Below are 27,713 nucleotides of genomic sequence, written 5' to 3'. Positions count from 1 at the left end.
GACCAAAGCCAGGAAGAGTGACGTACACACAGGGCAGGAATAGAATCCTGCTCTCCTACCCGGCCATGGGAGCACTGCAAACTCATTCTGTATCATAACACCATGACCATTACCACAGATGTGCTTTACAGAAGGCTCCTTTTTCCCCCCCAAGCACCAGTGACCAGTGACTCTCACCTTCCATTCCTGTCATACCTATAATTAAGTACCTTTTACTTTCCTTTGATGTACCAAAAAGCAGAACTACTGAGTTTTGTCTATTTGTTTGACTAACGTCATAGAAATCACCATCTTCAATTACCTTAGCAGGATTAAAAAGGGGTTTTTTTTTTCCCTTTGCATGGATACAATGCTATGAATAGACTTCCCCACAATAATCAACAACCAGTTTTCAAGTCCCTTATTTGCCAGTGATGTTCTCTTTCCACTAACTTGGAGTCATGCTTGTCTTTAATCGGCAGGAAGGGAGAAGTCTCGTTCCTAGGAGAAATCCAGATTACATTGCTTCCCGTACCTGGGTCCTTCTGACCTGTGGTAAACGCACTCTCTTGCTTCCTCCTACATTCACATACAACTCCTCCAACATAAACCCTCACTTCTGCAAACAGGCATTAAGGCAAGGCACCATTGTTCTTTAAATTAAGCTGAAGTGGGACTCTAAAGAGCCCTAAATGGCACCTGCTTCAGTTAGGTCTCCTCTACTCCACATACCATTCCCAGAGACATCCGTGTCCACACACACTGCTGCCACTGCAGTCTAGCCAAGAAACTATTAGCATTTTGCAGTCTTCAATTTAAGAGCATCAGTGTGCGACAATTAGATATATTAAATTCTGTTAGGCCAACAAAACTTATGATTTAGCTAACAGAACGATACCAATAATTTATACGTATTTTTTTAATCAGTGATTAATCCGCTAGACTTCATGCTTTGATCATGATACTCATGGGTTTCACTTTTCCAAAAAAACCCATTACAGATATGCAGGCAAGTGCCAAGTTACACCACTACCTATAATTTCATTCTCCTTGCTGCCAAACTGAGCCTGGGTCTTTTACTATGCGTACAAATGCTAATTACAGCTCAACACTAATGCTAATCCTGACATCTGCTAATTAAAAGATCACATCTTCTGCAGAGTCAGCAGTGCTATTCAAATGAAAACATTAATCAGTTTAAAATTTAAAAAAAAAATCAATCAACAAAGCAGGAATTTTAATCCTTGGTTCAATTAATATCAAAATGCAAACTAGGAGTACTCAAGAGCAAGTGTCAGTACATTCTTTGGGAATATCTAATGTTCGGTGAAAAGGAAAACTTTCAGCACTGTGTGATTTTTCTGTCCTCAGTAACTGTCCACTTTCTGTCTTACACCTTCTTTAATCCTCCCTTCTCTGCAACCAGATCATCTCAGAAACCCAAGACCAGCCCATACCAACATCCCACAGTCAAACCAAGGCAAGCACAAATATCTCCATTCAAATACCTAACAAGTCCCACTTCAGCTTCATGGGACCACTGTCACCGACATGTTCTATGAAAAATCCTTTCCTTAGGATTTTTCCTTCCTGAGAAGCCTCAGGAACAAACTTTAAACAATTCTTATCTGCTGCTGTGGAATGCAACAGGGGGAATCTGTGATTGGTCTCATCTGGTTGTTTCCAATCAAGGGCCAAACACAGATCACCTGCTCAGACTGTCTCGGGCAGAGACAAGCCTTTGTTATTCATTCCTTTTCTATTCTTAGTTTACCCTGCTGATGAAATCCTTTCTTCTATTCTTTTAGTATAGTTTTAATATATTATCTATCATAAAATAATAAATCAAGCTTTCTGATACACGGAGTCAACTTTCTTGTCTCTTCCCTCATCCTGGGACCCTTGTGGACAATACCTCAAACCACTATCCTCTACAGCTAAACACATGGATCTACAGGATCAGGGCTGTCATGGACAGCTACAACCCATTAATACACTCACTAACAATGTCTTGGACAGGACAGTCCAAATTTGCTTCCCATTTCAGCACACACAGTAGGCAGGGAAAAAGTATAAAAAGCAGGATGCATCCATCCCATGAAATAAACACTGAGATCACAAAACCCCACCAAAAGTCTTCACAGGGCTCCTCAATTCACCCATTCCTACCTCAAACCACTGCTGCTCTACATATTTTCCCCAGTCCTTGTTTCTCCTGTAAGGGATGTCCACCCATTCCTCCTGGAAGAGCCCTCCTGCACGGTATCCTCACTCTCTCCATGAACTGAGCTGCTACCTTCCAGACCCTGCTTGCTGGCTGCTTCTGTGATTCGTTCACTTCTCTAGTGCCTGGAAACCATGGTACAGATGGCTCCACTGACAAAGCAGTTCTGCTCAGAGTTCATATTATGAGGACATTAGAACCAGACAGACTACCCCAATTTCCAAGGAAATCAGAAGAAAATTGAGCTTTTGAAGAGATGAAGAGAAGGTGCAACCCAATGGCAGCCCAACAGCAGCAGTCTCCTACAGAGCAATCTTTTAAAAACCATGTTATTAAATGCCAAAAGGACACCTACTGGTAAAGAAGAATGGTAAGTCACCTCAAAACAAACAAACAAAAAAACCAAAAAAAATCCCAAAAAAACCACAAAACAAACAAAAAAAAAACCCTTGCCCTAATGGGGCAATACTCCTGCAACCCTCCAAAAGAAAGAAATTCCAGGAAAGGAAAAAGCCCACAGAGCAACAGCAGCTTCCAAGGCAGCACTGGGCAAGAAGAAAAATAAGGTTTTTCATTCATTTAGCACGCTGCTGCTGAAAATTTATTTAAAATAGTCTGTATTTATTTTGTTGGAACCCAATAGAAAAAAAAAAAAACAGCTTTTAAATTTTTTTATACAAGTTAATATTTGTATTTATGAGGAAACCAGAAATCAGGTTTACTGCCTTTTTAACAATGTTAATATGAAAATGCTTTTTTGTAAGCTGCCAAGGTTTCTTCCTTTCTCAGCTACATGCCCTGCAATTGCCATCTTATCTGCACTTTAAAATTTCTACTCTGGTGAAGTCTTACACTGTAATATATCTTTAGCTAATAATACACTGCAGCCAGTTATAAATTAATCACATTGATAAAAGGTCTAACAAAGTTACCAATATCACTCTGTAATGCACATGCAATATTACCAAGTCTTATTTGAATAGAATAGGCAATTCAATCAAGAAAAAATGTGACAGAGACTTCCAACTGCAAAAGAATCTTAAATCATTAATGAAACTAAGAATTTAATGTATGCAAATTAAATTATATATGCATATTTCAATGGGCTAAAAGTTTATGTGCATACTTTACTCGGGAATCTGCCTCGTGGTACGATTAGAAAGAAATGGTGACAATTCAGATTTTTTATTACTTTGGACTGTAAAGTGTTCATATAATTTATGTTCACCTAAAAGGTACAAAACCCCATCAATTAAAGCCAGGCTGCAGATGGTATAAATAGTCTGCAGCCCCACTGAAGGTGCTCACTGCACTGTCTCAATACATCATTTGAGGTCCAGGTCTCACTAGTCTCCACTTGTAAAAAGCAAACAAAACCTGAGGTTATGAAAAATCTGGCACCAGCCTGCACAGAATTCAAAGAAAATAATTTCAGACCTCCTCTTCTCTGGTAATCAAATTCAGCAGCAGGTTCAAAAGTTACCAGGGCATGGCATAGGGGACACTGACCTGTACAGCCATTAAATAAGCTTTCTCTCCTGGCAAATCACTTTTTAAAGGCAGGAAGGGAATATGTGATAAAATATTAATCTTATTGATTGTGCTCTAAGGAAAAAAAAGGTTAGAATCTGATTGCAGAGGATATGACAGCTTGTGGCTACTAAACATCTCTTCAAAATTACTATGTTGGATTTTCCCCCTTTTTAGTAAAGCAGACAAAAAAAACCCATTTCCCTAATTAAATGTCAAATATTTTTGACTTCTGAAATCAACCCAGTATCTCCTGCTATAAGCCATTTACTGGGAAGACAAAAATCCAGGCCGTGGGCCCTTCAGGAAACATTTATACCCCCAAGCACAAAAAATTATATTGATAAAAATACACACATTTATGTTGCCACAGTGAAAAGCATCCATTGGAGCTCAAGGCAGCAAACTAGAAACAACATGTCATTTTCCAGTCTGAGGTAAATATACTAATTTAATACTGACTCCTTTTATTATTTTGCTTTTTCTTTTTTCTTTTTTTTCCTCCCAACAGATTAACAACAGTCCCAAAGAAGACATCACAGCAGAGGGGAAGTTCTGAGGCAGATGTTCCCAATGTGTGCCACCACATCCAGCTAACCCAGAAATGGTACCCACAGAGCCAAAACTGAGCAACTTCACCAGAGGCACAGCACCAGCAACTCCTGCCAAGATGTTGAGCCCTCCCCATCTGAGGTGAAAATCTGGTTTTAGGCTCAAACCCCAGAAAGCCAATGCTCAGCTAAAAGGAAGGATTAAAGCCCTATTAGTGCATCTGTATAAAAGCTTTGTTGAATTAAGGCTCTGCCCATTTACACCTCTTCCTGTTATCATTTCTCCCTGGGCTATCACTAAATCACATAGGATCTAATGACCTAATTAAAACACTTCTTAACACTCACAGCATTTTTGATGCCAGCTTTCAACACAACTAATGGCAAATGAAGGTTAATAACTGGTAATTATCATACCCCTTTTAAAGATTTTGTTTTTAAACAAAGGAGTGAAAATATAAAAAATAAATTACTGAAAGGAAAGAGCAAACATACATGCAATTCCTGAACACAGCTAAAAACCATTCACAAGAACAGCAGTTGTGGCTATAAAAGCCAAATATTAAAAACATTCAATGCATTCAAGCAGGATGAATCTTAGACACTGCACATTCTCAGAATTTCAGCTTTAAAAAAGCCACCGGTAGAAAAAGCTATCTAAATACTTGTTTACTGATACAGAAATCAAAACTGCTATCTTGCCAAGATACAGCTATTGAAGTGCAGATACAGCTATGAAGTGCTTCCTGTAACTTTTCATTGTTCTGTAAACAAGCTGCTCCTTTCCTACACTGCCTTTCATATCCATTATGCCAACCAATCCCCACGGCCCATTTTTACTCCTAGAGCTTCAAACTTACATGCTTTAAAAAACAAACAAACAAAAGACAATCTTTAAAGACGTAGTAACAAAAACCTCCCACCTAACATGACACTACAGAAGCCTGAGCAGCTTCATGAGCAGTTTATATTAACAGCTGCTGTAAAACCAGTGGGAACACAAGCCTACATTAAAATAATATCTGAGGTTTTCACAACAAGAGACAAGCAGATTTGCAGAAATCCAAAACAGAATTCAGAAAGGAGCCAGTGCTTGGACTTGTCTATTCAAGTGTGTCCTTCAGCAGGAAAGGCTGCTCATAATGCAACACCTCAATGTCATCCAGGCTCAATCAGCTCTTACAGAGGCAGATGCTGAGTTGCACTGAGCAGAGCCTCTGGTGTATGACAAGCTCTAACCAGAAATGCAGCTTCCTCCAGTAAAAAGACTTGTTCAGAGTTCAAATTCCCAAATATTAGGAAAATCACTGAAAATAAAATTCAGCTGAGATAAAATTAAGTATCATGTTTAAATCCCTTGAACCCTGGCTCTGTCAGCAAGTGTTGCCTAGGAGAGTAACAGAGATTCTGAACTCTCAGGAGCTTTACAGATCTATAGCCTTCAAATTGCTCCAAGTTGTTTTTTAATGCTAATTCATTTTATTCAAGATGAACACACATGTCTTTGTGACCCCCTCGAGAAAATTTTGGGAAGAGGTCTGTGCAAAAGCACTTGGCTTGGCCACTGGAGTTAGGGGACAATGCTGACTTGAAAGTACATGTGTTTGATGCACTGATAAACCCCAGAAAATGGAGCAAAGTAACAGGACTATGCTGTAAACAGACAAAAACCATCATTAAAAACTGTCATGAAACACAGATACTGTTTCAGAAGACTATGGAAGGCATGAATATACTTCATAATCAGTGACCTGAGACAACAAGACCAAGATCAAGGGCTACCAAGTAACCCTGAACAGAACATTCTCAATTCCCTCAATCAGAATTGTTCATTTTCAGCTAAAGTGGCTAAAACTTTCAAGCAATATTATTCATTTGTTTGCCTTTTTTTTTTTTTTAGGTAACAAGTCATACAAAATCATTCATTGGATGTAACTCCATATTGCTTTCCTCCAACTTTTTAATTAGATCTGACATTATTAGCATAAAGCACAAATTATTTTAAGCTACACTGAAGTAAAAACTCAGTAACATCTGCTTTGTTTTCATTATTCATTGAAACTTATTCAGAACAACAGAAGTTGTAAATGCTCCATCACTAGTTGTTATTCTGTATTTAAATACTTTGATCAGCTCTCCTCAGAAAAAGCAGCATACACCATTTTCCTCCAAGACTAAAGAACAATGAAATCTTCCCTTGGTCCTCTAATGAGGGCAAAATCATCCAATGGCACCACAGAACTTTACCAGCTGCTAAAAAAGATACAAAAACTCAGCCACCAGTGTGAGACTGCTGCTGTAGGCTCCTAAAATCCCCATCTCCATCCAGTTCAAAATTCAGGGCTGCTCAAGGATGCAGTCACCTGCTTGAAAAATTAAAACCAACAGTGTGGAGAAGAAGCCAGCACCAAGTAATTAGTAATGGGGGAGTGAATTTGGTGCTATATATCTGCAATATTGATGGATTCAGGCATGTGCCATGCATATATAGCTCTGCTTTGGAGATGCAAGATGCAGTTTGCTCTCTCCCCTCTCTTTCTCCCAAGTTCTGTACAAGTTTCAAAATGAATTTGCATGATGGTGAGGCTTGATTCAGTTAGTTTTCACTGGACTATATTAGAAACAGCAGGAAGAAAGAGAACAGAACACACCTTGCCAAGCAAGTTACCATACATCCACACACATACAATCCAGAGAATCACAGTAGCATCAAGGCTGGAAGAGACCTTTAAGACCATCAAGCCCAACCATCTACCCAGCACTGCCACTAACCACTAAATCATCCCCCAGCAGCAGATCCAGACACCTCCTGAACACCTGACAGCGGTTCCCATCAGGGCCCACAGACTTGTGAGTGCCTAATTGGCAGAGCAGGCCACTAATCATTTCCTCATGGATTATGGGACTTCACTCATCTCCCCATCACCAACTTCCAGCTCTGAGAGCTGGGTATCCTGAGGACAGCTGGCCCTGATATTGAAGACTGGGGCAAAGAAGCCATTTAAGTCCACATGGATGCATGTATATGTACACATTTCTACTCACACATACTCCTGTGTAACACACATCTGTGCCAGGCTCAGTGCTCCCTAGGACAGGAGAATTCACCAACACACTGGGCACTGACCTTCACATCACCTGAGACTGGAAACAGGAAGGTGGAGAGAGATTCCAGCACCACAGAGCAAACATCATACACACTCTGAGCAGCTCTGCCCTGTCCCACAGCTTGTGCTACTACTAGGCAGCCACACAAAAATTAGATGTAAACCAGCCAGGAAGCTGATCCCAGGTGAAAACAGCCCAGCAAGATTACAAATTCAACAGAGATTTTAAAATTAGAGCTTCATTTCCCAGCTTGGTTACACATACAGCCACAGAAACAGATGGGAAATGAAGAGGGTTGATTTGGGGGTGGAGGGGAAGCAGTCAAAACTTGCACTGGAACATCTGTCCAAACTGCAGCTCTCAGGGAATCAAGAGAGGAAGGCAGCATTTTTTTTTGTTTTTTTCCCCTCAGTTTTTGAAGAGACTAGAAGGACCTACATATACCTTATTCATAGGACATAGCTTTGTTAGATAAATCATTAATTTGCCAGAAATCAGGAGCTTAGGGCTGCATTCTGAGAAGTTCCTCTCCCACCCAGTGGCTCAGCATCCCAGGGCATCTACCCAAGGGATGCCTTCCCACACGAGTCAAGGCAGACACATCTCCCAGCATCTGCCTTTTCAGACTTTTATGTTTGCAGTCCTTGAAAGAAAAAGGGAGAGCAGAGGTGTAATTGCTCAGGTTTGCAGGTTACTCCAGTTCTTGAGGAAAACAAAGTCATGGAGGTAGGAAAGGCCCTGCTGGGAGTCCCACAGCTAACATACAGGACTGCACAGGAACTAACAGGAGGAATCACTTGTGTGCCTCCAGCCTTGCATTTATTTTTGTGGTATTTAAAGCACATGTCTTACACCAGCTGAAGTGAGAGCTCCTCCTGGGCACAAGCTCTGTGAAGATCAGGGACCATTTCAATTCCTCTCCATGCACTTCCTGATGGATCAGCTTTGCTGTGCCAGGTACCAGCTTATCACACAGATTCACATTTGAATTGGAGATGCACTGCAAGCCAAGGAGAGTAATTTCCTGGGGTGGGATTCACCTTCTCCATCTTAAAGTATCTGCAATGTAAATGTCTCTATCTGAGTTTGGCACCTTAGGCTCCTTTTACAGACAGTGAGGAGAAATAATCTTTCTAGGATGCGATTCCTCTGACATATTTTAAAGGTCTACATGAGAAGGAAAGGAATCATGTCTCAAAAGTGCCTGCCTCTTTCCATTAGACAGAAGGTCAGTTTAAATTATTAACTTTCATACAGACATCTCAGACCAGATAAACAAAACTTACCTCATCTTTCCACTTTTATAAAACAAAACAAAAACAAATTCACAAAAAACAATCCCAAACAAACAAACAAACCCACACAAAAGCCCATCCCAAAAAAAAAAACCCCAAAATCAAAACAAAAAACCACAAAAGCCAGACAAATGATCCCATGGCAAAAGCTCGATGCAGAATAAAAGAAAAAAGTTACAAAAATACCAATTAGCTATTCAAACAAGGCAGAACAATGCTTGCTTCCTGTCCACCACACTTCAGCACTGCAATAAAAGCTCACTAATGAGCCAGCTAACCACACCAGGCTTATTCACTGCCTACAGCAGTGACCAGCTGATCAACCACCAAACGTGTCCCAGTGGATGCTCCCCAGCTGCAGCTCAGCCCAACTCAGTGTCTGGGCAGATACCACGAGAGCAAGGCAGGCTGCTCACCAGGACCTTTTTCTAGATACTTGACCAGCTCAAATAAGTTTGTTCAGGATGAGAAAAAGGCAAAGTTGCAAGAGTGCCATACTCATCAAAAAGCAGCCAGCAGAAGCTCAAGAAATTTGGAGCCAAGGTTAGTTGTAAGGAAAAGCTAAGCATTTGTCACTAGAAAAATACACACAGGCAGGATCCAAGCACCAACCACTACTTCTGAATAAAGCAATGATTTAAAAAAAAAGTTTTGTGTCTTTATTCCTTTCATATCTTAACTATAACAGATATTATTTCTGGAACAGCAACAACATCTAAGCTATCTCCAAAATTCACGGGCTTTGGTACATCATGATTTTGGTGAAGTTGCTGTATACTTGCAACTTCCCACTGGAGTGTTCAAATATCATTTTTAATCAGTGGCATGCTTAGAGCTGTCCAAAGTGAAAAGACATGAAACGATAAAGGTCAGCACATGCAGGAGGTTCAGCAGATGAATCACGGGGCACAAGGGGATTCTACCCTGTCACACTCGTACAACTGAACTCAATTCTTCTGCTGCCTGGTCCTGCAGGAAACAGCCCTGTTAATCACAACATTATAATATACATACAATACATAAAAGGTGCATAATAACCCCTAAGTTATCAGGTATCAGTAAAATAAAGTGATGAGACATTGTACTTTTAAATGAAACTTTAATTTCCCCCATATTTTAGCAATATTACGAGTCACCACCAGATTACTTTTCAAATGTGTCTCCACATTGAATGAAGCAGATATTTGCAAGCCTCTTCAAGCTGATTCACCCTTTACTTTTTCAGGCAACCTCTTACATGACTAATGTGCAGCAAAATTCAAGTCCACAACATTCAGCTCTCAATTAGAGGCTATTTTTAATTAGCTACAAACACTATATCCAAAGACTGTATCAGCAGCAACTGGCCTGAATCAACACAAGAGTTTTTGAGGAAAACAAACAAAGTAAGCCCACACAAGAAAACCTCATCTGGCCTTCATCCAAGCATGCAAACTAAGGGACATTTCCATATCACTCTGAAGATTTCAGTGCACTGGCCAAAACCAAATTAATAAGGGAAAAGGCAGCTTCTTCTCAGTTTAATGACGGAAACTGTTTCTTTACCATACCCTTACCTGACAAGAAAAGTATAGAAACAAGCATGACAAAATCATACCAGTACAAAAAAACAAGAAACGTATTTCTCATTGGTCTGATATCCTAAAATGTAAATAAGACGAGAACTGATCAGCAAGGTGGTGGCCAAACTCAAAAGGGAAGGAGAAATAAAAGAGAGGCCCCATCCATCCCTTCATCATCTCTTCACTGCACCCAGAAAATGGAGACAACCACAACACTGTCTGCTCATCCTCCTGCATCGGCACACACCGATACCACTTTTGCCATGATGTGACACCAGCACCTAGAGCTGAACACCAAAGGGCAAACATTGCAAGGCTACATCAAGATTTCATAATGTGATTTATTTGTGGCTCCCAGCAGGTCTTCCCAGATGATGAAGCGTCTTGCCAGCAGCTGAAATCTCAATACTGAGACCACAGACCTGCACTGAACAAAGCATGGCTCCTGCTATTATTTTATCCTATCCTGCTCATGAAAGATGTCCTGATTAATTTAAATAATTGCTCCTTGTTACAATAGCACCAGTAGATACACATTGATCATCTTTACATACCCTGGATGCTGGACATAATGAGTCTGGAAATGAAAGTGGAGAAACTAAAGAAAATGGAGTCAGCATCCAGCTAGGAAAAAGCTGGAGTAGCCAGGAATTAGCCCCTGCTTTGCTGTAAGGGAAGACACTTTGTCAGGACACAAAAGGATCCTCCTTTCTCCCTCAATCAACAGAAAATTAGCAAGGAGGCTGGAAACTTAACATAATTACACAGCAACCTTTGAACCTTATTACTGCATCCACACACAGGTTTAACTGTAGGGCTGTCATTAGTCCCTTACTCCCTAACACAAATTAGCCGTGTTGGGCAAAATTAGGCAAAAACTCAACAGGAGCAGAAAGCAAGAAATGTTACCAAGTGCAATAATTAGTGTGCACTGCAGCTGGACAAATTGTGGTGCCTCCAACATGGGCACTATCTATCTCCTTCTCATAGGTTTTGCAACATCTGGCAAAGGGGGTTCCCTTGAACTCTAAGGAGGAACTTTCCCTTCCCTGTGGGATTTGCCACCGAGAGTGCTGGCACACGTGGGACCTTCAGCCTCAAAGTTCACACAACTGTACAAAGTCCTCAGTTTCTGCACAGGTGACTTCCAGACAGGAAAAAAGGACTATAAAATACATCCTGCTGGAATGCACCTTTGCCAGGGGCCACCACATCTCTCAGGATGGAAGCATCACTGGTGCTTTCACAATGTGCACCAACCTAACCAGCAAACCCAGCACATGTGGGAAGCAATTTTTATTTTAATTTTAAAAAATAGCTCAGCTACAGGAGCAACAAAATGCTAGAAAAGAAGGCCAACTCCCTTTTTTAAACAGCCACCCAAGAAATTTATCAGTGGTGGAATTTTTGGCTCATTTTCGAGTCCCACTGAAAGTTCAAAATTCGGGGAAATGCTATAGCTCTGCAGCACTTACATTAAAAAAAAAAATTAAATATTACAACAAGATATCATTCCCAATTCAGAAACAAATTATCAGACTCGGCTCAGGAACAGAGACATATGGAGTTACTTGGACCAAGTTAGCTCTATAGAAGAGCAGGTATCAAGTAGACTTCAGTCCAGTGAATTTTCCATCTTCTTTTTCCTGTCTGACTTCTAGCTTCAGGAGAACATAATGGGACCATTACTTTTCCAGGAGGCTGTGCTTTCATATCTAAATTTCATCTCCATAAAGGACCATTTAAAAATGTTTGGGGTTTTTTTAAGGCTGGATTATAACCTAGCTTCCACACAGGGACCCAGATGAAACAAGGCCTGTCTGAGCACCTCTGCTGGTTCCAACCAGCAGAGCCAAGAACACCTGCCATCCCAGTGTAACCAGTAAAATAGTTAAAAACCTGGCTCTCCTTGCTCCTTACCCTTTCTCTTTGTCTGCCACCATCCCAGGATGATGATTTCATGGCAGGCAGTTTCACCACCCTCAGCACCAAGCCAGCCCTGGGGACACCATCCAGGATGCTCAAAAAGAATCATGTTTGCTGGTCTTTGACCCATGGCTCTGGGCTTGCAGTCTCTGCTAAAAAGACAACTCATATCCAGCTGCAGATGTATGGAAGAGCCCCTTAAAATATGATGGCCATATCATGCTTACAGGCCATACTCCTCCTCAGTGTACTATATACACAATCACTCTGCAAGGAGAAATTATTCCTGAAGCTCAGGCAAACATCATAGCAAAATATGCAGAGCTCACAGACACACGAATTCCTGTACTTCACATCCAGCCTCAAAAAACCTGCATTTGGCATCTATTGGGATTATCTGTGCACTAGGAGGGAAAAAATATATGCATAATTATAAGTTATTAGAAAGTCCTGAGAGCTGTCCAGCTCCTAGGAAAAACAATTCCCTGAACCCAAGACCAAGAAAGGCGAGCAGACGGAGCATCAAACACTGGAGGCTCCTAAGTTGCACCTCAAGACACCCTTAAGGCATGGAACTCACATCTCCTCTCAACTCCAATAAGGAAAAGTTTTGAGTTTACCTCTAGAAGGAGGAATCAGTCACATCTAACCTGATGTAAACACAGCTGCTGTACAATGCAGGGAAGCAGTGGGGCAGACTAGGATTGACCTAAACCCAGTTTTGCAGCAAAGGCACTCTGGGGCTCCTTTCCTTTAAAAGTGGAATTCCTCCTTCTTTTGCAGGGGAATGCTAAGTCACTTAGAAAACTCACACATCCAGCCTTCAAAGATCACCACAGCCCACTACTGAAAAAGAAAGCTTAAAATAATATACTTCCAGGTACTCATGTTCTCAGTTTCACGTTGGGAAATGAAGTCATGTAGCTGTGTGTCAGCACCTGAAAAACCTGTGCAGTTCACACATTCAATGAATTTTTATCGCAGTGAGTTGTATGGAAAACAACAATGAAGTCAACTGTTTTGTTGGAAAAATAGATATATACCACTGTATGTCCAATAATGCCTCAAAACTGAAAAGTATTCAAAATTGAAAGTATTGAAAATTGAAGTATTCCTCCTGTGGAATACTTCTTCCCTGGTGAAGGGTTCCACAGTGGGTGTGCCCAATAAAAAAAGCATTGTGCTTTCAATTGTCATGGTTTAACCCCAGCTGGCATTCAAGCCCCACACAGCTGCTCACATGCTCCCCACAACCAAGTGGCTCACACTAAAAGAGAGGACACTCTTGGGCTGAGATAAGGGCCATTTAATAGGTAAAGCAAAAGCTGTGCAGGCAAGCAGAGCAAAACCAGGAATTTATCCACCAGTTCCCATGGGCAGCTACACCCCAGGTAAGCAGGGCTCCATTGCACACAGCGATCACTTGGAAAGACAAAAAGTCACCACTCCAAATGTCTTCCACTTCCTTCATCTTCCCCCAGCTCTAAATGCTGAGCATGATGCCATATGGGATGAAATATCCCCTGGGTCAGCTGGGATCAGCTGTCCTGGCTCTGTTCCCCTCCCAGCTCCTTGCGCACCCCCAGCCTCCCCGCTGGTGGGGTGGGGTGAGAGGCAGAAGGGGCCTTGACACTGAGCAAGAGCTGCTCAGCAGTGACCATAATATCCCTGAATTATTGACACTGCTTCCAGCACAAATCTCTAACACAGCCCCACAACAACTACTGCGAAAAAATTAACTCTAGCCCAGCCAAAACCAATGCACTGATGATAAAAACATCTAAGACGAGAGTATTTACCTACATTTCACACCTTCTCCTTGTTGGACACAATACAAGAGGTTAAACATCTGTGGTGAAGTCTCCCTTCATCTCACTGATTTGGAATTATCATAAAACATAGGACTGCTTAAGGGCATCAGCACGGATGACAGGAGTCAGCTACCATCAACTACATCAGCACTGACCACAGGAGTTAAATCCCCGTTTGGGGATTTGTGTGTTTTGACTTCTTTTACTTCTACAAAATTTAGGCATCTTAAAGCTCTAGCTAAAGGATAAGATTATTGATACAGAACTAGATATACACATGCATCACTTGATATGCCAAACCATACGCCAACGGAGAAGTCCTGAAGTGTGTAAATCTTGATCTGAAAATAATTCTCAGCAGAACCAGGGCCTGAATCTGCAAGATATGATAATTTCCCTAAATTCTATTCTCACACCTGTGCTCTTGTGCTATCTTCTCCCCCAATCACATTGCAAAACTCTACACAAAAAAAAAAAAAGTCCAACCCCCAGAACACGTTGCACAGCTGTCTCACTGTCACATCTATTATTCAAGAAAGGTCTCACTGAATAAATGTCTGTTCAGAGGCTCTAAACAAATTTCATTTCTGAACACCACTGTCTGCAGCCCAGCAAGCCATTTCACCAAGATAAGATCACACATTTAATCAAACGCTTCAAAAAAAGAAATACACACCGAGTTTGCTTAATAACATCAAATAATAAAAGTGCAGCACTGGCAGCATACTAATTTTTAGTGCTCTTTCTTCTTTGAGGGTTGTCTCAATAGTCAAGGTCAACCGTACATGGGATTTCTTCTAATTAGGGCTTCTGGTAATGGAAGACCTGCTTACTCTCACCACTTAGCCATGGTTTTCCCTACAATGAAGACATCTCTCTTTCATTTTAAATTAAATCACTGCAGCATCCCACCAAAGTACGACAGACAAAACTGCATAACTCTGCTAATTCAATAGAGGACGTAAATGAAAGAAACAAAAACCACAACTCTGTGGTCAACAAGCAATCATCCACACAAACGTCTATGGGATAAAAGTAAAAGTGATTTACAGGAGAAAAAAGCCCCAAAATGTGATTATCTGCTTGATGTTTAACTATAGTTCCTACTGCAGTACAGCACAGACCTATTTTAAGTTAGAAATTGGGAGTGGATTTGGCACTCCTAGACCAAAATACACTTTGCGCCCTTCATTTTATTGAAGTTGTAAGAGGAACCAGGTCAAAAATCCAGCATTATGTTACCACTACTGCAAAATACATCTGTATTACTACAGACCAGACTTTAATGGTATTCTTCACTAACTTGTCTATTACTCTGTTTATTACTAATTACTTATTTATGCATTTAAGTAATCAGCTTTGCCACAATGATGACTGCTGAATTAGGCTTCACCCCCAAATTGCATGAACTTGGGATAATTGTGAACTCTTGCTGTGCTCAAGCCTGCAGCTTGAAAAGGGTCAAACAAAAGCTGGCATCCTCACCCTTACAGCCTGGCTCATAGGTTATGCTGGGCTGCCCTTTGCTTCCTCGGGATGAGGGAGCAACCAAGCATGAAAGCATTGGAGAAGACAACCCCCCATCTGCTGCTGCCAAATCTTAAGACAAACAGTGAGGCAGCTCTGAGATATATTCCACACCATTTCACATTTTCTCTGTCAAAAACATCCCTGCAGACACTGTGGAGGTCCAGATTCTCCCCTTGAACAGAACAACTGCAGCTAGCTTAGGCTGGCATAAATAACTGCTTGAGTGTATTGGCAAACATCCTCCTATATCTTTCAAACATCTTGAGTTTCACCCAGGGTCTCAGCTCCACTGCAAACACAGGGCTGCTCAGTTGGGAATATCCTCATGTGCTCAGTGAAGTGATTTCTCACCAAACATGGTTACTTACTTTGGTATCATTCCCTTGTTGCAGTGGATATTGTCTACCTCGACTCCAGCAAGGCTTTAGACACTATCTCTCATAACATCCTCACAGGCAAGCTCAGCTAGTGTGGAAAGGATGAGGGTACAGTCAGGTGGATTGAGAAGTGGCTGAACAGCAGGTCCCAGAAGGTCACAGTCACTGCACAGGGTTCATCTGGAGCCCTGTCACTGGTGCTGTCCCCCACAGGTCAATACTGGGCCCAGTTAATCAGTAACTCTGACAAAGGGACAGATGCCCCCTCAGCAAGTTCAGTGATGACACAAGGGAGGGAAAAGTGGCCAATTTCCCTGAGAGATGTGCAGCCCTTCAGCATAAATCATCTGAAAATCACCAAAGGCAAATGCCGGGTCCCACACCTGGGGCAGAATAACCCACACACCAGCACAGGCTGGGGCTGACCTGCCAGGAAGCAGCTCCATGGAGAAGGACCTGGAGGTCCTGGTGGACAACAAGCTGTCCATGAGCCAGCCAGGAGTCCATGTCTTGTGGCCAAGCAGGCCCATGCTATCTGGGGAGCATTAGGAAGAGCACTGACAGCAGATCGAGGGACGTGATTCTGCCCCTCTACTCAGCCTTTGTGAAGCCTCACCTGGAGCACTGTGTCCAGTTCTGGGCTCCCCAGGACAAGAGGCATGGAGCTCCTGGAGTGAGTCCAGTGGAGATGGAAAGATGATGAGGAGCCTAGAGCATTAAGGGACTGGAGCATTTATGGAAGAAATTCTTCACTGTGTGGTGAGGCACAGGTTGCCTAGAGAGGCTGTAGATGGCCAGGCAATGAGTGTTCAAGGCACTGACCAACCTGGTCCAGTTGGGAGGTATCCCTACCCATAGCAGGGGTTTGGAATGAGATGATCTTTAAGGTCCCCTCCAACCCAAACCATTCTATGACTCCATGATTCTGCTTCTCTTACTGAGATATAAGGAACAGGCTAAGAGGGCTGGGCTTGTTCAGTCTTACAGAGATGACTGAGAAGGGATCTCATCAATGTCTGTGAGTATCCAAAGGGAGGTGTCCAGGGGATGTTTCCAGGCTCTTCTTGGTGGTGCCAAGCAAAAGGACAAGAGGCAATGAGCAGAAACTAAGACACAGAAGTTCCACCTGAACATGAGGAAGAACTTTTTTTCCTGTGTAGGTGACCAAGCACTGGAACAGATTGCCCAAAAAAGATTCTGAGCCTCCCTGACTGAGGATATTCAAGGACAGTCTGAACGCAAACCTGGGCAATGTGCTCTAGGATGATCCTGCATCAGTAGGGAGATTGGATCAGATGACCCAGTGTGGTCACTTCCAACCTCATCCATCCTGTGATTCAGTGATTTCAGCCTCCTTTTTGAATATCAGTGACGTTGTACAGAACAAGGCTCCCCATTCCTGCAACTGAAAGGCTCGCACAGACTTTAGAAATATTCATTGCAAATTGGTGACCTACTTAAGGAGATCTATAAAGTGCATTATGATTGTAATTGTGGGTCCCTTGTCAGAAGGTCACAAGTTATCCCTCTACACAGCACAATTACTGTATTTCAAATACCTATCAGGAAGAATTTTACTCAAGGAGGTATATTTCACTTTGGAGTTGTACCAAATAATGCAGCAATTGTAACATTACATTCTTCTTAAAAAAAAAAAAAAAAAAAAAAAAAAAAAAAAAAAAAAAAAAAAAAAAGACACACAGACATTCCACACACCTGCATCCATTAAAGATAATCCAAAATGACATTTTCTTGAAGAAGTCTGTGCTATGGGAATTGCAAGTGCAGTAGTCACATCATAATTTCCCTCGGAAGGAAGTGGGATAGATACATCAAATTTTCCAACTATTACAGCCTGTGATTGCGATATCCAAAATCCAAAGGAATGCCATTTTAGATTACACACACAGTTCCAACAAGCTTTAGCTGAGAAACAATGTCCAATATAGAAATCTGCGGTCTGCTGGAGACAGGAATGGCTGTTCTCTGGATATTCCAGATAAGCCATTTACTACAGGATTATAAACAAGTACTGTGCACCTCCAGATAGACTTGACATAAAAATATAATTCAGGATAGAATCCCAAAATCCTTTGTAAGTACAGGGGAAAAAAGGAGGGAGACAAAACAAACAAACAAGCAAACCCAAACCAAAAATGCACAAGAATGCAGCAACAGAAGTGGTAAGGATTAACACTACACAGCGCATATGGGTAAAAAAAACCACAACATACATCTTGCTGAAACAAAAACACCCAAACAACAAAAACCTGTGCCCTTTGAAGCAAGTGGTGGGAATTTGCACCATTTTGAAATCACAGCGTTTCAGTCAGTAACACACATGCAAGGGTAAAGCAAAAGAAAGGGAGTTAACATGATCCCTGAAATCCTCAACTGTCTCCATCAGTGAGATGTATTCAAAAAGACAGCTACAAAGGGTGCTTTTTTCCTTTCCTTCAGCAGTCTTTGGAACAGAAAAAATAAAAATAAAATTTTAAAAAATAAATAAAATAAAATTGTGGGTGAGAAGGAAGGGGGAAAAGAGAAGAAAAAATACAGAGAGCTACTGAAAATGTCCTTACAGGGTCAGCTGTCACAGGAATGCATTTGAGTATTCAAGGTACCCACCCATGCAGAACATCAAAAACTGGGCTTGGGTCCCTCCCCTATTCTCACAGGCTTGAGCCAAGGCTTGGTTTGTGACACTGAAGAGCAAGGCAGGGCAGTGCCTCTGCAGGGCTCCTACACAGAGACCCACTGATCAAACAGAACAGGGGCTCTGCTTCTGCTTAGGGCCTCCCTTGTCTCCTGGAGTCCTCCAACACAACACACAAGCTTTAGCACTAAAAATACAGTTAACAGCTCAGCTGCTCTCAGTGCTGGGCTTTTCTGAGCTCAACTCCCCATCTAACCCAGGCCTGCCCAAAGTTAGGCAGCATACGTACAGCTAACATGCCCCTTATTCCTTGTTCAAAGGAAAATGTTGACTTTCCCAAGTATGCTGCAAACAGCACTTCTGTAACACATTGAAGCTTCTCTTTTCTCCCTCAGAAGGCAATGAAAAAAAAATCTCATTAAGGCAGGCTTGGGATCAGCAACTTCAGAATGGAAAAAGCCTGCTACAACAAATAAGCAAGGACCAGAACTGACTCTGATAAAACATGTGGTTGCTCAACACATCTGAAAATGTGGTTGTTCTATTTTGGTGTTGGACTATTAACCAAGCAACTCAGTTAAAATTTTACAACTGCAGGCCCCTGCACAAGTTACTGTCCGTTACTGCACCTACCAAAAAACAGCCAGAAAATAAATAGGGAGCGTTTCCAACAAGACAATTAAAAAAAAAAAAAAAAAAAAAAAACCAAACAACAGTATGCATCAGCACCATCATTTCACAAACAAAACCAGTGTATGCACGCACACGGACATACACACGTGGGTACATGTGTTTTGGGTACAGGTGCAATTCTCAGATTTCACCTAAAGCCAAAACTCTGTTTCATTTCCCCAAGTTTGACAAAAAAATCAGAACTGGGTCTGTTCCCCAAATCATGGTATTTATATGTCTATATATGTGCCTGCCCACGATAAACAGATGTTCTGAGACTGCATTAGTCAGAACGTTCCCATTCCCTGAACTTTAAACAGTGTTCATTGATATAGTGGCCTCACCTCTGTAAGTGGATTCTCAGTTCCTGGGGAGTCGGAAAGGGACTTGGTGTAAAAACTCAGACATTGTATGCAGTGACTCTCACGAACTAATTACTTGCCCTTGGTATAAAACCACTTGGAGTCTTACCCAAAGGGGCCAGGCTTAGACTAGACCTCCTTTTAGAAAAGTGCTGTGCAATGCTGGCACCTTTGAGCAGGACTCTGCAGTAGGACAATTCACAGCTAAATTTTAAGCATCACTTCTACAGAAGCACAGAGAGTCCTATTTAGTTTCATTTTAGCTTTGCATTGCTGTAAGAAAACAGTCATGTTGGTCCTTTGTATTTATGACACCTTGTTCTAAGTTTTAGAAAAGCATACTCCGTTCCAAAGTTCAAAATCAATGACTTCACCTGATATAAATCAATGCAACTGCAATCAAATCAGTAGAGCTCTCACAATTAATAGTAGCAAAGCTATAATCCAAACTACTCAAAACACTGTGCATAATATTTCAAAGCTGTTCCCTGACAGGTACCCACTGTAATGAATAGGAGTTGTGCTACAGGCCTCTGAAGCATTAGGTTTGTAGCCACTGAAATAATTCCTGTGTAATTACTCACATGTTGACTAACGTGCTTTAAAAAATAATTTTCAAAAATCCTGCCAGAGGGAGCACCAATGGATGCTCTGTAAAGGTTTATTACTCTTAGGCATTTAAATGAAATCTGCAACTTCATATTGCCTAACTGGGACAGCTGCCAAACTCCTCTTTGCTTTCTTCAGAATGGTGTCTATTTCATGACCCTTGAAACTGAAAGACGTCGAGCCTCAAACAAAAGTATCTTGATTTTAAGTTTGGACTGTTTTCACAAACACATTTTAGAAGTGTACACACATTTCTACTCTTCCTCTGTGTTCATTGCTTTGTTTGGCCTGAAATGCCACCTCTGGCAAAAGATGTCACAAAACAATTACTAGAAACTTGATGCTGAAGCAGGGGAACATTTTTGAAAAGATACCTCATCTGAGATTCTGGAGCTTCTCTTCAGAAGATACCACACGTGAGATTCTTGAGCATCTTCCCCTAACAGGGAAGCCAACAGAAGTGCTCCACTGCCTACAGTGGGAGCTCCCATCACAGATGCAGCAGTACCTCCCTCGGATGGGAGTGGGCCTGAAGAAGTAGAGATTACAAGTTCAAAAAGGGAGGGGAAAGAAAAGACTCAGATAGAGGAAAACAGGGGTTTCAGGCAGGCTAAAAAAAATCCCACACTGAGCACCACTTAGTAAGTAAAACTGTGGTCCACAACACTATTAAAATTATGTTTCCACTGCCTGAAAAGACCAGCTACCTTGCTATCATTACAGATGCTTGGTGCAATGACTGGTAAAAGAATCTGCCTTACAGGCAAAATCAGAAGGCTCTCTGAAAAGACTGCTGAAGTAAAAGCTGTAGTGCCAAGGTGTCTTTAGAGAAGTTGTCTTAAAAATGAACACTTAGCTTGCAGACAGGAATTTCTGAGTGCACAGTAGAGATTATCTAGTGAGGAACGTAAAGCAAGCATTACACTGCAAACCTGGAGGCCAAAACCAGGCAATGAGATAACGTCCTAGATAGAATCACATCACAGATTTGAGTAGGAGGTGGTTTCTTTGCCATTAAAGTAGGCAAGAATTAAAAGTAGATGCTTAAAAGCAAACTTCTACTTCATCAGCCTGTTCTGGGAGCTTCCACTGCCACTGTAAGCACGAGGATGAGATCAGGGAGTGCTGGAGCATCTCAACACCTACAGAAACAGGACATACTCACATGCATCCCAAGCAAGGAATTAAAGAGCCTCACATTAAGCGCTGGTGAGGATCGTGACAAACATTTGGCAAGGCAGGCATGACCCCAGGAGATGAGGCAGTCAGAGGCTAGCATGTCACACCCCCTTACTGGGACAGGTACATTCCTACAAATACACAAGTGCATACTGAACTGCAAACGACAATTTTTAGCTCTCCATCCTGCAACTGAAAGCACTGCCTGAAGACATAGCAGAGACTGAAGTGTGGACGTACACTCAGAATTTGGCATCATGGTGCATTTTTCATATTCCCATCCCAGCAGGAGGGCATCTATTGAATGAGAAAAGGACCAGCAGGGAAGAAATGGGCGTCCATAAACATCTCTCCAGAATGTCGATGCTCACCAGTACATCCTACTCCAATAAGCAGCCCATCAGAAGGGGCAGACAAAAAATTCTTTATTTTGCAGGGCTGTCTTGATGTTTCAGTACTGTCCTCAGCAACCCGTCAATATTGTGATGTCTATCTCTCAGATAATCATCACTCCAAAAAAATTAATTTTTGAGTTGTTCTTCCAAACCTCTTGTGATATGCAAGAAGTCTCTAGGGAATGAAAATCTTTATCAAAATCACTCCAATCGCAGCATTCACCTGTTTCCACAATCACTAAGTAATATAATTACAACAGGAAAAAAAAAAAGGAACTTATTTAAAGCATAGAAATCCTTATGCCTATCCTCCACACTTTAGCATCTCCCTGATCCATTCTTGCTCCCTGAATTCCATCTCTTTCAATCTTTAACCCATCCTTTATACTGTGTCATGCATTAAATTGCTTCCTAGTCAATCTACACCAGTCCCAACACTATCAGTATTAAAATTATTAATAAATCACCCATTCCTAGGACTTCATCATTTACAAAGACTTCCCTCCCCCGTGTGCACGAATAAATGTGTTGATGATGCATCCACTCATGCTCTGAACGTGAAAACCCTGACGGCAGCATCAGGCCCTCCAGCTGAGTGCTGCCCAAAGCTAAAGGTCACGCACATTCCTGTTCAGTCCTGGCTGATCATTCGCTCTACCTGCCTCTAAATGTCTATTTATTTTTCTAACAGCCCTGCAATGCTGGGCTGAGATTCCCAGCTCATCAGTCAGCTGGCTGGATGTGCATGCCTGCATCTTCACCTACAAACCTGCATGCACTTCCAGCCAGCAAAGAGCACCAGCTTCATGTTTGCACCAGCGGGCACTGGGCAATTTGCTTTCTGTTTTAGGAGGGAAAAAAAAAGCTTTTCCTGCAATCAGTCAGTGCTTGGATAGGCAAGCTGAGCAGTTCTGCCACATCACCCCCGACTGGGAGGAAGGACGTGATCCCCGTGGCATCCCAACTTGTGGGATGCACAGCCAAGCAAACAAAGGAGGGGGTGGAGGGTTGGATCTGGCAGGGCACAGGGACAAATTCAAATATCCTAGGCTAAGACATAAACTACTTCATCTCCGGAGGGCACCAAGAAACTGAAACACCAGCTCCCACTCTTGTCACAAAAACACATCTCCATGAGGACTCTGTAGCCTCAACTTCATAAATACCATTAAAATCTCACTGCCCGCAAAGCAGCACTCAATGTTTTCACTATCATCAATCTACACTGTCATTTATCTTGTTCTGGAATTCAATGCAAAACTAAACATACCTTCTCCTAACCACCCCAAGAAGAAAAGGGAAAATACATACTTATTCAATAATAAAAATTATTTGGAACTCACAGGTGAAGACTAGCTTTACAGAAACTTCAATCCTTTTGGAAATAAATACACCAGAGATTTCTATTCATTTTAGTTTTTGCTAGCAGGTAACAAGACAACAATCACTTTATAGTAAATCAAGTCTAAATAAGGAAAAAAGTACTCTTAAAGTACTCATAAATAGCAGGAACCAGAGCAGCCTCAACCACAGCAAGGGGGTCTGACTCCTGTTCTCTCAGAGCAGTTTAATCTTCAGGAAAAAAAATACAGCTTTACCATGGAGACCTAACCTGAACTCTGTCACCCAACATTGGCATGGATCTAAAGTGACGACTGCAGACTTTTTGACAGCAGCCCATTTTAACCTGTAACACCTGGTTTACTCCCATGAAAAGCTCCATGGAAGAATTCTTCCTAGTGAATGCACAGTAGAAGTCTGTTCATATTGCAAACCCCTGGAAATGATGATAAATGAGCTCTACAAAGCACATGCTACTACTCAATACCAAGCAGGCAGCATTGGCTGCACTCCTAAGAGGCAGCATTCCACAATGAAAATGGAATTTATTTATTTTCAGGGAAGATTTCTTTTTGGTCAGCTTCGAAAATTTTGATCCTACACTCTGGAATAATGAGTGCTATAATACAGAGAGAAACTGCAGCCGGCAGACTACCTCTCTGCCTTATATCAAGAAACAGATGGCATTTTTGCCTTTTTCCTTGCATCTCAGCCTCCCTCTAAGCAGCTGGCTGCCTGGAACCAGAACTGTGAGAGGGGAAATGGCAATAACTCCTAAGGAGTGATCTAAACAGGAAAGTAAATACAATAGACATGGGTTGTTTTGGTTAGAACGATAATGAACTCCACAGTTGACAAGCAGAAACAATACATTGCTGTTGGCCAAAATACGAGTTGTTTTAACTACCGCAGAGAAGAATCTCATGCCTATCAAGAAAGGGAGGGAAAGAGAGGCTCCTTTCCTACCTCGCCACCCCTCAAGCAAAACTACACATTTGCCTGTCTATAAGGAAAAGGGTAAGGAAAAAAGCCCAACTAAATGTACTGGAGGTCAGCGTTACTTCCCTGGACAACTCCGGATGCAAGTCTGCTGATCAAACTCAGTCCTTGAAGACAATCCCCCAAATACCCAGGGCCCATCTCTGGGGTAGTGTAGCTACATCTTCATTAGCACTAACGGGCACCAGCTGGAGGTAGGCTCCTTAAACTGGGAAACAGGGTTGGATGTTTGCTCTCCGGCTGATGGTTCCTCCCTGCCATCAGCCTTACAAGCGGTACCTCCAAGTTACGCGGTCAAAAGATGATTGCAAGGGGAACACAAATAAATAATTAAGGGAGCAAATAAACAAAGGGTTAAAAGAAAAGAGGCATTAAAAATTCAATTCCAGCTATACATATCGGCCCTAGCTCAAAACAAACGCCAGTCCTATACTGATAAGAGCCAGCAAGCACAGCTCACGGGCAGGAGGTGGGAGCTCTGCACATCCCTACCTACACCGAACGCTTCGCTCTCCGGCTGCACGGGAAGGCGAAGCTCCCCGCGTCTACCTGTAACCCGGGGCTGCTGGATTCAGATCTCTACCCCAGCCCCTCACATCCACGCACAGGCAGCCCCCAACACACACCCCCAATTCGGCAACATCCCCCCCACTCATGCCCCCTAATATCCAAGAAAGCAATCGCTTCTCGAGGCACCCTTCAGCGATTAAACAGCAACGCAGATCCACGAAGGAGTGGGCATGAAGACGGGGGAAGGGGGGGAGAAGGGGGGAGATTGAGGAAACATAATGAAACTCACGAATTCCTCAGTGTAACACCAGCAAACCCCCCAGTCCAAAGTGGTGCCTTTCAAAGAAAAAAACCAAAGAGAGAGCAAGAACAAAACCTACCAGGTCCCTCCATCTCCTCACTGTCTTTGCCACCCTAGCTGCCCACAGCCAAACCAGGCTGGAGCCTACAAGGCATTTCCAAACAAGACGCACACCGCTTGTCTCCACGGTCGCCCGGCATGCAGACCCAGTGAGATGCTCCCCCGTTACCTGGAGGATCCAGCCCCCCTGAAGACAAACTACCCTTATTAGAGCATAATTCAATCCAAGCGTGCACCCAGGGCGGCGGGCACCCTTCAGCCCAGCGCAGGCGGGCAAGGGAGCAACTGAGGGCCAGGCAAGGGCTGCTGAGCATCCATCCGCTCGTTAGTTACCTTTAGTCACCTCCGGCTCCTGAGATGCGAGTCCCCATCAGATCCTCAACAACCTGCAGCAGGGAGCTGCTGCCACAATCCAGCCATTAAAACCAGAGGTGGGAGAAGGAAGCAGACCTGGCCACAGTACCAAAGCCCCCAGCCAGGAGGAAAAGGGGGCCGGACGAGAAGCACGGACGTCCCTCAAGCAAAGAAAAATTAAAAAGAAAAAATAGAAAGAAGTAAAAGTCTTTCCTTTTTTGCCGTGTTCTTCTGCTACACAAGCTTCCTCCTGGAGGACGAGAGTGTGTGGGGATGGGGGAGGAGATCACTCCCTCCTCTTCCTCGCCGTCGCCGACCCCTCTGGACGAAAGCCCCGCTCCGATTTACCTCCTCCAGGTGGGCAACTTCAGAGCAAGGTGATGTCTCCGGAGCCGGCGCCACCGGCCAGGCGATTCGGATGCGGCAGAGTCATTGCCTGTGCTGCTGCTGCCGCTGCTGCCGCCGCCGCCGCTGCTGCTGCTGCTGCTGGGGAAGAACAGCCGCTGCCGAAAAGACCACCAAAAAAAAAAAAAATAAAAAAGAAGAGAAATCTTCCACCATCCCCCTTTCTCTCTCTCCCCTCCAGCACCAGCCGCTCTTCGCATCCGCTCCCCTGCCCGCGGCCCCTCGCTCCGCCGGGGCTGGGGGACACAAAGGCGCCCGCGCAGAGGGAGGCGGGTGGTCCTCAGCCCCCTGCGCTCCGCAGACACCCTGGATCCTTCCTCCTCTTCCTCCTCCTCCCGCTGCAGAGACCGCCAGCCCCGGCGCGGCGCGGCGCGGCTCGGCGCGGGCGGGCGGGCGGAGGGGGCGGCTCCGCGGGCGCGGAGGGGGCGGCTGGGCGGGCGCGCCCCGCGCGGTGCTCAGCGGGCGCGGGGGGGCCGCATGGCCGCCCCGCCGGCTGGGCACAGCTCGGCTCGGCACAGCGCACACGCTCCGCACACGGGCAGCGCGCTCCGCGGCGGCGGGACTCGCGGCATCCGCGTCCCCCGCAGGGCCGCACCGGGAGCGGGGAACGGGGCCCGGGGAGGAGGCGGCGGCGGGCGGCGCGGCGCTGCTGCCCTGCCCGGCGGCGGCCGCACGGAGCCGGGCGGGCGGCGAGCCGAGGGGCGGGGGAGCGCCGAGGGCCCGGATCTGGGTTGCGCGGACGCGGGCTCCACCTAGCAGCCGGCCGGCACCGCACCGCACCGCCGCGCCCGCACTGCCCCTCAGCCCGCACCCCCTGCGATCCCACCCCCCCGGCCGCCACCACCACCTGTCCCGCAGCCCCCTCCCGAAGGATCCCGCACCATCCCGCACCACCCGGTTGGACGCTCTGCCCGTGGCTCCCCTGCCAGGTGGCCAATCGCAGCCTCCACACAGGGCACGGACCCCCGATGCACACTGGATCTCCCACGTCCCGACTGGCCGCTTGGAATTTTGCCCCCATCCAAGCGGCCAATTGCAGCCTGCCTTTGCGGCACCGATGAGCGAACCTGTGTGCTTCCCTCAGCATCGATTGGGGGCTCTGTCTGCTGCTGCCCTCCCAGAAAGCCAATGGCAGTTTGTGTTGCCAGCACAGACCCATTCCCCGCTAGATCCCCCAGCTCACGATTGGCCTCTCAGCCTGTTGTCTGCAACCAAGAAGCCCATCAGACTCTACCTGCTGGTCAAGGATGGTCTGCCTGCTGCCCAGCACAGGGATGGGGCTCAGGACAGCCTGGCATCAGCTGGTGCAGCAAGACACACTCTGTCATTGCCCTGGCACCCCCAGCAGGTGGGAAACATGAACCCCCTCGTCTCTGGAGGTCAGGAACCTCCAGGAAGAGGATAAGAAGCCTGCCTTTGTATTAACATTTGTAATCTTGCATGCTTACATGGGACCTCTGGAAATAATGGTCTTTGGCTGGAACAGGATAAACACTTCCCTCACAAAAAAACCCCAAACAATTTGGTTTGTGAGGGAAGGACCTAAACAAATGAAGGTCTTTTAACAACAAAACAAACAAAAAAAATAGATTTCAGAAAATCATAGTTTTCTAATTGCCTGAGTGCTAACATGCAACACACCACACTTTATCCCAGTGACCAGACCTATCTGGGGTGTTGCTGCTGCACTCCCAGCTTTGACTGTAGCCAAGACACCTGGAAGTGCCTAAATGAGGCCTCCTGGTCCAACCCAATGGAAGATCCACTCAGTTAATTATCCTGCTCAGCTTTTTCCTTAACAAGCTCCTAAGTATCCTTGATGATGGAGACCTTGCAAGGCCATTCTTTTAAATGGGATAAGGGAATTAAGTAACCTTGTTTGTTAACTCAGACCATGAGTCAGGAAGATGCTCATACATGTTCTTAGCTGAATTGCTAGTTAGGCAGGCACAAAAATGTGTATTTAAGGTTAAGTAC

At 43.9% G+C, this 27,713-nt stretch overlaps 1 protein-coding gene across 4 annotated transcripts in view; it reads right to left on the bottom strand.

Moving 5' to 3' along the window:
- Positions 1-26,111, bottom strand: part of ADGRL3 (adhesion G protein-coupled receptor L3) — a 488,937-nt gene extending 462,826 nt beyond the window's left edge. For all 4 annotated transcript variants that reach the window (XM_050973756.1, XM_050973751.1, XM_050973755.1 and 1 more), the window contains exon 1: positions 25,311-26,111. The gene's annotated coding sequence lies outside the window, so the exon portion shown is untranslated. The remainder of the gene's footprint in view (positions 1-25,310) is intronic.
- Between the last annotated feature and the right edge of the window lie 1,602 nt (positions 26,112-27,713).

The sequence above is a fragment of the Serinus canaria genome, chromosome 4, assembly GCF_022539315.1.
Source record: "Serinus canaria isolate serCan28SL12 chromosome 4, serCan2020, whole genome shotgun sequence".
Lineage (NCBI taxonomy): Eukaryota > Metazoa > Chordata > Aves > Passeriformes > Fringillidae > Serinus > Serinus canaria.
This window is presented reverse-complemented; position numbering and strand designations above follow the sequence as displayed.